The sequence below is a fragment of the Pagrus pagrus genome, assembly GCF_965226575.1.
Source record: "Pagrus pagrus genome assembly, chromosome: 17".
NCBI lineage: Eukaryota > Metazoa > Chordata > Actinopteri > Spariformes > Sparidae > Pagrus > Pagrus pagrus.
In genome coordinates, this window is record NC_140201.1 from 2908946 (window position 1) to 2921728 (window position 12783).

At 42.1% G+C, this 12783-nt stretch overlaps 1 long non-coding RNA gene across 1 annotated transcript; it reads right to left on the reverse strand.

Annotated features, from left to right (window-relative positions):
* Nucleotides 1-576: 576 nt before the first annotated feature.
* Nucleotides 577-9046, reverse strand: LOC311273112. Its single transcript, XR_014624642.1, has 4 exons — nucleotides 8972-9046; nucleotides 3550-3607; nucleotides 2789-3056; nucleotides 577-961 (listed from the first exon to the last, which is right to left on the reverse strand). It is a non-coding gene; the product is annotated as an uncharacterized lncRNA (long non-coding RNA).
* Between the last annotated feature and the right edge of the window lie 3737 nt (nucleotides 9047-12783).

Sequence of the window (12783 nt, forward strand, 5' to 3'; positions counted from 1 at the left end):
CGGCCTTTTCTCATCGATTACACCTTTAAAAATAATAGAAAATTTAAAATACATAATAAAACTAAACAAAATATAGCAAGCACATCAACTGACACTAAGATAAGATCAGAAAGTAATAATAAGAGACTGTACATTCAATACTCCTGTTATGTCATCCCTGTGTATTTATATTATAAATATTTTAAATAGTTGCTTATTTCTACTCCAGATATTAAAGACTTCACTAAATTAATTTTAAAAATAAATAGATAAATCTGAGAAGCTTCCACCGACACTATGTAACAATATTTTATTTTGAAAGGGTAAATCCATCTGTCTGATTGTATATTATAATTCTTTTTGGCCCTATTGATGATAAATGAATTTAAAAAATAATTAATCTTTCAGTGTTTAAAAACATTATAATTGAAAAGAAATTTATTTTTGCACATTTAAAAACCTTTTTTTTAACTAAAGCTCCTTTAATAGCACCATAAACATATAATTTAACTACATTGTTTGCATCATAAGAAAACATATAAATATTTAATCATTATCAGATTATAAGTATTAAATTTAAAGTATATATGTATTCCAGCGGCACATTTGGGCCTCCGTACCTGCTCTGCTGTCTGCAGACATGTTTGGTAACCAGAGGGTTAATGCAGTTCCTCTCAGTGGACGCTAGGCGGAGCTGCTCCCCTGGTTTTCAGGGGGCCTGGGTGAATACAGTATGTAAATGACCCGGGTTCATTTTGATTGGCAGACTAAAATGGATCCTCCAGACCGACGTGTCATGGAGGCTCAGAGCCACTCGATCCTTTTGTCTGACTGACGGCAGCGAGACACAAAAACACAACAAAGGAAACTGTTCACAGTTCAGTCCCATCATCCCTCTCTGCTCCTCTGCTCCTCTGCACTGTGAAGCCTCCAGTCCTCAGCTGAGGTCTTCACTCAAATACTTGAGCCATTTCACAACACACTGTAACCACAGAGAAGACACTGTGAGCAGGGAGTGATCCTCATTGCGACATGTTCACTGGCTTCTTATTGTAACTTCTCCCACTGTTGTTGTCTGGGTGTTTTTGGGGAACGTGTCTGTTAAACCCAAACAGCCGGGTGACCTGCAGGTCCTGGTTCTGATACACAACACAGAAACCTTCGAACAGGTCGAGATTAATACACTGATTTCACCTAAATGAAAGACAAAAGCAGTTTAACTGTGATCTTAATGTTTCCACACAGCCGTCTCCACCCTGCCAGGTGTGCAGTTCTGTTAAAACGCACCAAATCCCATTCATTTTATAGTCATTTTTAGTTTTTAGACATAAATTCTATCTTTCATCAAATTGTCACAAATTAAATGGTCTTGAACTTGATGAGAATTCAGTTTGTCTTTAGGTTTCATGCTGGTTTAGGTTTGTTTGTCCAGATAATTAAATGTGCACTTTCAGGAATATCTCCTTTTAGATCAGGATGTTTTTACATTAAATGTTAAATCAGCACCTCCACGACTCAGAAGGCCTCTTGAATGATCTCTAAAAGCTGTTTCGGGTCTAAATCTCTTAATTTGTCAGAGATTATTGAGTGTATTTTTCTTATTTTCAGGCATCTGTTGACTTCCATTCATTTGCATCATGGCTTAAAAATCACTTATCAGACTCTGGGAACTAAACTAAAGTCAAAACGTGACCTTTCGACCCTCTACGTTACCTTTTTAATTAAACACTTCATCTATAAGTACAATTTTAAAGATACTTCTACCGTTTCAGGCAACTTTAGATGAATATATTGTACTTTTTACTTATTTTCAGTGTTGTTTGACAGTTAGTTCCACTCAAGATTAAATATTTTGGCCCAAAATGTGATGAAAATAGTTATAATTCAACCAGTGTTGTAAAAAAGTAACCAAAAGTCGTACTTGAGTAAAAGTTAAGATATTGTATTTAAATATCTCTTTGGTAAACGTGATATTATTAATTAAATGTACTTCAGTATCAAAAGTAAAAGTAAAGTTATACATATATTTATGTACATGTACTATATTCAGCACTTTTCTGATCATCAGAATTAGAAAAAAATATCCGATTGACCATAAAATACTTGAAACATGAGCTGCTGTGGCCTTGATGCAGCATGTAATCTGCAAAGTAACTAGTAACTAAAGTAATCAAAAGACTGTAGTGGAGTATAAAAAGTGAAACATTTGCCTCCAAACTGTAGTGGAGTGGAAGTATAAAGTAGCAGAAAACTGAAGTACTCCAGTGAAAAGTACCTCAAAATTGTACTTCAGTACAGTACTTGAGTAAATGTACTTAGTTACATTTATCACTGGTGACAACTTTAAAATGCTGCTGATATCTTTATGTGTCAGAAACAGGCGAATCAGCATTATAAGCACTTTTACTTCTCATACTTGAAGTACATTTCTCTGATAAACGTTTGTACTTTTTTAACTAAAGTTAAATGTTGAACTTGTAATAGAGTATTTTTCATTGTGGTATCGGTACTTTTCCTTCAGTAATGGATCAAAGTACTGCTTTCACTTCATGTCACACATCAAAACGTCCTCTGAGTTGAGTTACTGTGACCGTGTGATGAGATTAAAAACATTTTTAAACTAAATGAGTGATTTCCACATCAGCTCTGATCGGATCACATCAGAAGAATTAGAAAGATCTCATTTTAATTCTGTTAGTTTCATCGTTTTATAAACATTTTATAACATTTCATAACTTTTTATTGAGGTTTTCTGTTTTAATTCTGCCTTTGAACCCATCAGGTCAAACTTCTCGACATCCACACTCACCTGACGACCAGGTAACTAACAGTGAGCTGGACAGAGGCTGAGCTGACTCGAGCTCACTTCCAGTCTGACGTTGTGTGACCTGATGAATCAGTGCCAACTTCTTGTGTTTACGTGGCGGCCATCTTGTCTCGTTGCTGATTCAGCCTCTGACACTTTGACTGCTGTCTGTCCCAACACGCCTCGCTCGCTGCTGCTTGCTGGTTTGGCTGGTGAATATTATTGGATGTCCATCTGACCTCATTATAAGTGCGTTGCCACTGGCAACCAGCTTGGAGAAGAAGGAGGGGAGGGAGGAGAGGGGAGGAGGGGAGGGGGGGGGGACAAGAGAACAGTTGCATCATGGGATAGAAACCTGACCTCTCTTTTTTTCTTCTTTTTTTTTCTCCTCCTCGTCCCTCGGAGGACGCACACGTGCACAAATGCACATGTGTACACGTGCACACACGCAGCACACGCACCCGCGGCCACATGCACAGTTTGCCTCAACACAGATACATGAGAGGACGAGAGGCAGAGCAACAATACCACGTCTGTTTACTGCTGAATGTAAAGAACAACACGACAACAACTCGCACACATGGACTCACACACCGAACACTGTTGTTGAAGATAACACTGTGTGTGTATGTGTATGTGTGTGTGTGTGTGTGTCAGTGTTTGTGTGTCTTTACGTGTCTGTTCACGTTCATGTCGAGTGTTGACTTAAAGTTTATTTGAAACTAGAAAAAAGAGAGTTTTGTTTACTGTTTATTCTCACTCACGTTAGCTTCCACACCAGCGGCAGCTCGTCCTCCCGAGGTCCAGATGAAACTACAAACACTGACGACACACACACACAACAAACAGACACACAAACAACAACAAACACCCATCAGCAGCCATGAATTACATAAATAATCAAGATAACTTCAACCGTACGTGGACAGAAGTTATAAAACCGACAAGACAAAACAAAAACATAAATCATCGGGTGAATCTTATTATTGTTCATCTATAAATGTTGTTTTGATCAATACATTTAATAATTTTGTGTATAAATTAAAATATTGATCGATATTCACACTCAGTGCGACACAACGTCTCCAGTTTGTCCGACACGAACTCCAAATTATATCCGTGTTTGTGTCTGTGTGATGAATTTTGTTGAATCCAGACATTTTATTTACGTGTGTTTTTTTTCAGTTTGTGTGTTTCTGTTTTTGGTCCTACTTGTATTTACTGTTTGTGTAATGTTGTGTGTCTGTGATGTGTGTGGTTCATTGTGTGTTCTTGTGATGACCTTTGTGTAAAAGTGTGTATAACATGTGAAAATCTGATTTGTGCGTCAACACGTTTATCATTTTGTGTGTCCGTCTTAATCGTCATACACGTGTGTTGTGTGTCTTTAATTTAGCATTTTTGACTTCCTGCACTTTTGTGTGTTGTGTTTGTTGTCTTTCATGTTGCGTGTCGACCTTCAGTCTGTTTGTGTCCGCATGTTGCACACAGTAGATTTTATTTTGTGTGTCTGTGATTCTCTATGTTGTTGTAGTTTTGTGTCCATGTTTGAGTGATGACTTGTGTACTTGTGTTTGACATTGTGTCTGTCTTTATGTCACTTTTTTGTATTTCCGTGTCACTAATGTCGTGTTTGTATCATGAGTTTGTGTATTAGTGTGCGATGATGTGTTGAATTCAGAACAGTTGTGTGTATGTGTGAACTTTTAAGTGGCTGTGTGCTTCTGTCTCCTACGGTACGTGTTGTGTTTCACTTTGTGTGTCCACCCTCAGTTTGTGTTTGTGTCCGTAAATAGCAAACATAGCACGCAGCGTGTTTCACTTTGTGTGCGTCTGTGTTCACAACTATATTTTGAGTGTGTACCTCGTGTATGTGTATTTTTGAGTTTGCACTTTTGTATCTACATGTTGTGTTACTACCTTTTTTTGCGTCCACCTCCTGTCTGTGTGTGTACTCTTACGTCTCTGTGTTGTCTTCATGTCTTTTGTTTCACGTTTTGTGCGTTAAATCTTTTGTTCGTGCTCCCTTTTCATTTTGTGTGTGTTGTGTTGATATCTTTCACCTCATGTAAGTGCACTTTTGAATTTTGTGTTGACAGATTGTGTTTGTACCTTTTATTTTGTGGGTTTGTTTGTATGTTTTTTATGCATATTTTAAGTGTGTTTGTCTTTGTGCTGTCTTCATGTCTTTTGTGTCACTTTTTGTGTTTGTGTGTTAAATCTTTTTGTGCTCCTTTTCCATTTTTTGTCTCTGTTTGTGTCCGTGTGTTTCATTGTGTTCTTATCTTTCACCTTGTGAAAGTGCGTTTTTGAGTTGTGTCTTTTGTGTCTACATATTGTGTTTGTACCTTTTTGCATGTCCACCTCCTGTCTGTGTGTTTTTAAGTGTGTACTTTTATGTTTCCTGATATCTTTTGTGTCACTTTTTGTGTTTCTTTTGTTCAAACTCTCTTTTCATTTCGTGTGTGTATTGTGTTCGTATCTTTCACCTCACGTATGTGCGTTTTTGAGTTTGCACTTTTGTGTCTTTTGTGTCGACATAATGTGTTTGTACCTTTTATTTTGTGAGTGTGTGTGCATTATGTGTGTACTTTTGTGTCTCTGTGTTGTCTTCATGTGTTTTGTGTTACTTTTTGTGTCCATGATTGTGCGTTAAATCTTTTGTTCATGCTCCTTTTTAATTTTTGTCATTTTGTGTTGTCTTTCACCTCATGCAAGTGTGTTTTTGAGTTTGCACTTTTGTCTTTTGTGTCTTTTGTGTCTGCATATTGTGTATTCTGTGTGCGTGCACGTTTTTCATGCATATTTTAAGTGTACGTCTTTGTGTTGTCTTCACTTCTTTCATTCGTATCTTTTCTGTCACTTTCTGTTCGTGTTCGTGGTTTAATCTCTGCTCCTTTTTAATTTTTCATGCCTCTGTTTGTGTGTGTCTGTTTAGTGTGTGTGTGTCTGTGCGTGTGTGTGTTGTGTGCTCCTCTCTGCCTCGATGTTCTTGTACATGAACATCATTAATTATACTGACTTTTTCGTGTGTGTGGCTTCATGCACTCGTGTTTTTAGTGTGTGTTTGTGTGTGAGTGTGTGTGTGTCTGGATGTATACCAGTTAGCCTGTAATTTTGTGTGTCTGTGTATGTTCTCGTGTGTGTGTGTGGGAGGTGTGTATACATGTGGGTTTGTGGAATGTTTGTGTGTAATTTTGTGCGTCCTCATTGTGTGTGTTTATTTATGTATGAAGCGAGCATTATCTGCACACACACGCACACACACAGCTGTATGAACGCGTGTGTTCATATATACAGTCAAACACACAACGCACACACACACACGCTCACAATGCCTTCATCTCTGACATAACTGGTTACCATGCATACTGTGCGACTCTGACTATTATGGGGTGTTCTTTGTTTTGTCACGATGTGCCCTGGTATGGAATGGGAGGGGGGAGGGGAACAGGGTGTGTGTGTTAGCGTGCACGAGTCTGTGTGTGTGTGTGTGTGTGTGTGTACTTGGAGGGGGGTGGGGGGGGACATACGTGTGTGTGTGTGAGGGGGAGGTATGTGTGTTTTGGTGTGTGTGTGTGTAGGTGGGTGGTGGGGGGGGCAGGGAAAAGGGTGTGTGTGTCGAGCGGAGGATTGGGTGGGGGTTGGGTGTGCGTGTCTGCGCGGACGTGCGAGCACATAATGTGTGCATGAGGGAGAGTGAGCGAGTGCATGCATGTGTTTTTGAGAAGGTAAGAGGGTAAGATAAAATGGCGGCCGGCTGGTGTGTGCGTGCAGTCAGAGGCCTCAGAGGTGCAACTTTGTCTCCCGCTCTCATCATCCAGTCCTCACCAAACATCTGCTCGCTGGGTTTTAACGTGTCGAGGTTTGATTTGTTGTCGGTTTTAAATCCAAGATGAGACGAATAACACGGCGACACAAAACTTAAAGACACTCAGAGAGCGAAAAACTTCCCGAACGCCCGAACACATCACTTCCTGTAACTTCAGTCTGAGGGTGAAGTCAGTGTTCGGTCCATTTAAAGAACCTGATGATTCTGTTTCTATTCAACTGGACCAGATTTCAAAACCAGGAAATGGTTTGAAGACAATTTTACTTGGTGGCCAAACTGTGTAATTACAGCGTCACCTGAGCACCGGGGCACGAAAACACGTCTTCTCTGATCTTACATTGAGAAAGAAGCGGCTTTTTGAGCATCACAACCCTCCACGAAATGACTCGTTTCCCTTTTAGTATTTGAATAATTCGGTCCGATTAACATTTGATAAGTCAAGACGAGTCGCAGGATTAAATCGTTTCAGCTCCGTTTAAAAGGTGCACGATGTCTCGACTCTGAATCAAGTATCTGTTTTAACAAACAAACAAGTGAGAAAGTCGACTTTCTTGAAGCAGCATGACGGGAAACAAGCAGGAAGTTTGATGTGTTGAAGGTAGAATTTTAAAATGTTCGTTAGTTCTCTCTTGTACCAATTTTACACCAAAGTTAGAGCCTAAAAAACCCCACTAAAAGTATGTGGTCGACTACTTTCCCAGTGTCCCGCATGAGTTTGCCTTTTTGTGTTTTTTCCTGGTGTCTTGTTCGACGTCACAAACGCTCAAAACACAGTAAAAAGCAGTGACACACATTAACGACAGCAGAGAGAAAAGTCCTCATCAGACACCGGACGTCTCCCTCGGCTGCTGCACAGCGTCACCGCTCGGACAAAACTTCCCATCAGCCACTCTGCCATTGATTTCTTCAGTGATCAGTATGTACAGCTCTGTATGTCCTTGTGCCACGACTTTGACATATTGATGCAGCTGCAGACGCATGATGAAGTTACAGCGACCGCACCTGATGAAGACTACGGGTTGATTTCAGGCAGAATCACATCAGAAATGTTTTGTTTCTAGAAACATCAGGTGTGACAGCGATAACATAACCAAAGAGGCCACAGCTCAGAGCTTTTACTGCTTTAATTTGGTCGTATGAGGGTCGATTTAAAAGGACCTGTTCTCTATATACAGGTCAAACTGCAGCCAGGAAAGTAAGATGATCTGAGAAGGAAAAATCACAGATCAATCTCAGATCCACAGGCCAGAGGGGTCACGAGCTCGTGGGAATCCCCTGCGTTTGGATCAAGACTGTCTGATTGTCTGATTGTGTGTAAGCTTATGAGAAAATGAGCCTACTTCTCACTTGATTTACTAACTCGATCCACAGTTTCCTGATGAGTTTATGGCCTCAATCTCTAGTTTCAAGTCTTCTTCAACACAGCATGATGTTGAATTGTTGTTTTAGGATGTGGCTACCTCGCTACCACAGCCACCTCAGCGCTAGCACCAGCCAAGAACCAGCACTGGGTTCACTTGGTTGAAAACAATTGATTTGTTTACTACTTTAAAAGAGTCGAGTCTTCTTGGATCTTGGTTTTTTTTGTGGAACCAGAAGGGACCATATTTGGATGAGAGGGTGGAGCAGGTTGAACCAACTCTGAACCAGCACCAGCACCAGCACCAGCCCGGAGAACCTGAGGACACTTGACTCTAAATGGGACGACAATTTACAAAATAAACATCATGCTGTGTTGAAGGAGACTGAGACCATAAACTCATTAGGAGACTGTTTACTGAGGTGGCAAATCAAGTGAGAAGGAGGCTTGTGCTTCACTTTTCAGACCTGGTCTTATAGTCCTGATCCAAACACAGGAGCTCCCATCCAGCCTGTGACCCGCCTGCACGGCCTGTGGATCTGAGTTGAAAGCATTTTAAAACCAGAAAGTGATTTTTCCTCCTCAGGTTATCTCAGTGAGATGTCAAAAAGAGTCCGTCTAACAGATTTTTGTCCCCTTTATCGTCTCGTGACCTCTCCGGTTTATCTCGGGGACCCGCATCAATCCCGTATCGACACCTGCAGCGACCTTATTAAGTGGATCCGGTGTCTGGATTGAGTTTGTAATAACCGAGCCGTGGCAGCACAACGAGATGAAATGAACTCCCCTCTGTGGTTCACAGCGAATAAACAGGCTGTATATCTCATATCTATTTGTATCTGCGATGATCTGTACTACTGCGAGTCTGTGGGAGAGCGAGAGAGAGAGCGAGAGAGAGGAACTCCTGGGTTGACGAAGTGCGATGAAGACGTCACAGATAGGAAGGCTGGGTATTTTGAGCCTCTTTAAGTGGCTGCTGTTTGGAGAGACATACTGTACTCTGCACTTCAGGAACCTATAAGACAGGAAATGATGATGGCGGCGGTGGCGTAGAGGGAGGAGGCGGTCTGGGGGGGGAGGAGAGACAGAGAGAGAGAGAGAGAGAGAGAGAGAGGAGGCGAATTAGCAGTGTGATTATTATGGAGTGGCAGGCCAAGAAGAAGAAAGGAGGAGGAGGAGGGGGAGGACGAGGAGGTGGTGGTGGTGGTGGGGGGAGGCAAATGCTTATTATGGGATGTCTGTGTTGTCAGGCGGGGGGAGGGGCAGAGGCCGTGAAGTAAGGCGGGGGGGGGGGGAGGGGGGTGAATATTATGGTCTGGCCTAGGCCTGTTTTTGTGTGCGGTGGCTCCCCCACCTCCCTCCCCCCCCCGGTCCACACACAAGCTTTGTGTGTGTGTGCGTGCATATCGCAGCTCGACGTGCGCAGACTGCGATGTGTATCAGGGAAGTGTAGTATCTATCTTCAGGTGCAGAGTGACTCACGTACAAGGGAGGTATAGTGAGACCCGAGAGACGAAGGCGGCACAAAGACACAGAGGCAGAGTGGCAGCTGGGAATTCATCAGAAAAACTTCCCCGGCAAAAGTATCTGAGCGGCACGGCGAGCACAATACACTCCCTGTGCCCTGTAATGTAAATTATTGAGGCAGCGGTGGAGACGTGAACGTGTTTATGTGGCGGGGTGTTTGCCTTCTTTACTGCCCAAACTGCTGGACGTTTATAGCCTGAGAGACATCGGTCGCTCTTCTAATTCATTATATCCGCTGCAGTTTCACGCTTTACATAAAGGTCCTTGTAATAAGCTTTAGTCAATAGGTAATAAAGTCTTATTAACGTTAATATGATTATAGAACAGCAAAATTAGCATGTGCAGGTTTTAATAATCAGCAATTAACTCATCGGACGAGTTTTCCTGTCATGTGTCCCATCATGAACGCAGCAGATAAACAGGAACAGTAGAGGACAGCATCATGTATCTCACCAGAAAACATCCAGAAGACGTTAAAACCTGGTAAAAAAAAGTCTTTATCAAAAATATCCTGAATGAGACACATGAGTTTTTCCGCAGTACTTCAGTCTCTCTTTTAAACTGAGCGATGTTAAAGCGCTGCACGACAGAGACGGATGTAAAGATGTTAACAAGCCAAAGGCCTTCACTTCACCTCATAGCACCGCGCCTGGAAAGGGGAGGAAATTAGCGTGTCGACCCGGGTGTTGTGTTCACATCACAGCTGAGTCGAGCTGGAGGCGATAAAAACCCTCGATGTGAACCAACATTTTGTTGTTGTTGTTCCGACTGTTCGACGTTTTCCCTTTAATTCCTTCAGCACGAGTTCAGAGTCGTATAAAACATTGCTGAAGCCACTGAGGGATCTTGTGGCTTCCAGAGACTTGGATCATGTCGGATGAGCTGTATGGAGCCATTTTGTGTTTTTTCTGCCTCCCGCCGTGGCCGGATGCGTTATGTTTGTATTGTCTGTCCCATTCTGGTGAAGGCGATATCTCCTTCAGGGCACAAATGTCCACTTGGACTAAAGGATGAACTGATTAGATTTTGATGGGCGCAGATCGAAGGTTTGCTGTGTCCTCACAAAACACATTTATGGCCATAACTCAAGAAGTCATTCGATAACTACGACAATTTTCCACAAATGATCTATATCCAGAAGGTCAAAGGTCAACTTCACTGTTCACAGCAAAAAACGTTCTGGCCTTATTGCGGACTACAACATTTCACTCGACTCTCAGCATGGAGGTGAGTATAATGACTGAATTTTCCTTTTTGAGCGAACTGTTCCTTTAAACATGTTGATAAAAGATAAAATCTCTTTATGTTTATAACAACGCTGCAAACACATCCAGTGAAACTGACCCTAACTTAGCTATTAATGCGTCTTGCAGCTACGGGATCTAAAGTCAGAACAGTTAATAAATCCTTTAACACGCATCACAAGGGCCTTAATATGACGTGTTATCATGAGTTTTAACGTGACCCGGTACGGACGCTCAGTCGGTATCAACTCAAAACTGGATTTTGGCTTTTCGGCTCGGCTGACTCGTCCTCTGTACGGGACCAGTCAGATTGTGACCAGAAGGGACAGCGGCGCTCCAGCCGTGACAGAAAAACATTACAACAGACTGCCGAGTCGGAAAATTTCCATCTCTGTGTAATTAAGCAACAAATGCCTGGAGATCTAATTTGCAGATATTCAGTTTGTAATTATAGGACACAAAGAAAAGCAGCAAATCCTCATATTTGAGAAGCCGGAACGAGTAAATGTTGTGAATTTTTTAGCGTCGTCCTTCGGGTCTGCCACAGATTAATCTTTGTCACTTCTGTGATCCCCAGACTTTTTCATTTAATGCCAGCAGCAGGTCAAAGTTTTCACTTAATCCAGTGAAATGTCTCAACATCCCGCCCACAGAATGGGCACAACATTTTATACAGACATTCAGAATGAGTCTTCCAGACTTCGGTGATCCCCTGACATTTCCTCTAATTCCACCATGAGTTTGGCATTTGTGGTTTTAAGCTAAGATAAGATTAAATAAGCCTTTAGCCTATTGATTCCCTGAAAACAAATCCAGGTGTCGCAGCAGCACGAGGACAGAAACAAGGACACACGTAAAAAATAAGAATAGGAATTTTATAAACAGAAACTATGAGTGCATTTATGCAACACTGTGATTTAATAACTCATGTTTAATGCTAATTAGCAAATATTAGCATCTTCAACAAAACCAGGAGCCGAGCAAAAGAGTACTCTGTAGTTTTAGTGACCCAGTTTTTAACTGGATTTTTAAGGGGTCAACAACGACAATTGATTCGTACAGTTTGATCAAATAAATCACAGGTCAAACTGAGACGTGTTGCCAGAAACGGGACGCCAATAAAACCATTGTTATCCTGTGGTGTGGCGTACCTGGTGCGCGTTGCATTCTTCCAGCGGTTACTCTCATCTTTTAGGCGTGGAGTCAAACAACTTTTATCTTTTACTACTTTTGATCATCCGGTTGCACGTGAAGCCCCGCAGGCTCCACAGGCGCATCACGCTGAGGTGTTTTTGAAGGGGCTGTAGCGACGACTCTCATACGATGTGTAACAGAGTTAACACAACGTACAGGATTAATACAAACGTGGTTCTCGTCCAGCTTATGTCTTGTTGTTTCAATTATCAATGTGTGTGAATTATGTCCTATTCTTTTGTGTCAATTAACAAATTATTTTAGTATTGTTGTAAGGATGACACAGTTAGGAAGGATGACGGGATGAAAAGTTCACCGGGCAGATTTGACCTCAGCGTCGCCGGCACATCTGAGCCGTCTGGGACATCCGGGTCGACCTCGATCTAATTTTCTTCTATTCTTTTTTTTTATTGCTTTGTTTTGTGGTGTTTTCTCCATCTGTCGGCCGCCCCTGTGTGTGTGTGTGTGTGTCTGTGTGTGTGTGTTATCTGGCGTGGCAGACATGTTGGGTCTGATCGAATCCATATGCACTTTGTTATCTGCTGCGGCTTCAGAGCGAGCGCTGTGGGGCAGGATAGGTGGAGCGGAGATGGTGTCTGTCTGAGCGAGGAGAGAGGAGGTGGGTGTTGGGGGGGGGGGAGCAGTCAAGAAGTATTATGGTATGCATTTTGACTTACATGATAATCTGACCCCGCCTGTAACCCTCCTCCACCACCACCACCGCCGCCACCGCCACCCTTCTGCTTATCTCCATGGCGACCAGCAGCACAGGAGCACTATTATGGTCTGTAGTCCCCCCCCTCCCCTCCCCTCCACCTCCTCCTTTTTTTTCCTTTTTGCC